This window comes from Solanum tuberosum, unplaced genomic scaffold, assembly GCF_000226075.1.
Source record: "Solanum tuberosum cultivar DM 1-3 516 R44 unplaced genomic scaffold, SolTub_3.0 scf00037, whole genome shotgun sequence".
In the NCBI taxonomy this organism is placed as follows: Eukaryota; Viridiplantae; Streptophyta; class Magnoliopsida; order Solanales; family Solanaceae; genus Solanum; species Solanum tuberosum.
This window is the reverse complement of record NW_006238961.1, coordinates 837,182-838,539: the sequence shown is the minus strand read 5'-3', so window position 1 is coordinate 838,539 and position 1,358 is coordinate 837,182.

Genomic DNA, 1,358 nt, shown 5'->3' with positions numbered 1-1,358 from the left:
TACTAAATCAACCATTTCGATAGTATTGTTGGAGGGGTTGTATGCTTGGACATATCCCTCGATGAGTATATGGTTTCTAAAGATTAAATTTGTTATAACTTAAGCTCATGGGAATTTATGTTGCGGGATGGAGATATTGTTAAGAACTATGATTGTTTGGGTATTATGAATGTGTGTCGGTTGATTCAGGTTCACTTCTATTTGTAGCGAGTATTGACTTGGAATTTTATCAAGCTTAAGATCTAAGGATTCGTCCGGATGATTGTGTCAAGGTCCTTGATAACAGATTGTAGACGTGTGTACGATCAACTTTGGTGGTTGTTGAGAATCGCTTTTGTTGTAGTTAAGTTTACATACAATAATATTTATCACTCGAGTATTGAGATGACTTCATTGAGGCATTGTATGGGAGTATGTGTATGTGTTAAATTGGTTGGTTTGAGGTTGAAGATGTGAAACCTTTGAGAGTTGATTTGGTGAAAGATGTTCAGGGTAAGGTGAGAAGTATCCAAGCTAAGCTTCTAGCAACCCAGAGTCGACAGAAAAAGTATGTAGGACAAGTATCCCCAGTTATTCGACGATTCAGATACTACTATATTCTTGCTTTAGCCCTTTTCTCCTAGTTTGTCACTCGGGGACGAGTGATGGGTAAATTGGTATCTATTGTAACGACATGTTCCTGTCATTATAGAAAACTCAATGGGAAAAGAATTGGGGCCAGAAAACTTTTGAGTAGTAACTTTGGATTTCCTAGCCTAGTCCAGATTTGAACAAAATCGGAGTCCATGAGGTCTAGGGAAATCTGGTAACAAATAAGAGATCTAATTATTAATTTGATTACATGAGTAGATAGCTAAGACGTTAAGGAATATGTACGACTTTACGAAATTGAATTCGGGTGAGAAGAACTTCCAAAATCAATCTTAGTATGAACAGTATTTTCTGAGTGTCATGGGATGATGGCGTGTTGTGAAATGGGGGTTTGGAATTCTTAATTTTGCTTATTGGTTCCGTGCAAGCTGTTGGGGCGGGATTTCTGCCGCTAGGGTGGGGCAGTTGTAGCGGGGTGAGGACTATTGTGGCAGGTCCGATGCGACTTAAGGTCGTAAATAAACCCCTAAACGACCTCATTCTGCACTTTTCTATTTTTAGAGCTAAGGAACGAACCCCAGGCGACTCTTGACAGTTTTCCACCATTCTTGAGGCTAAAGGTATACTTTTAACTCCCCAAAATCATTTTTCGATTCGTAGAACGTAATCTAATGGGTAATTATCGATGGAGGAGGGTTTTGATCTAGAATCTATGGTGGAAACAACCCTATTTTGAATACTTGGGATCATGGGTTTGATCTAGGGTT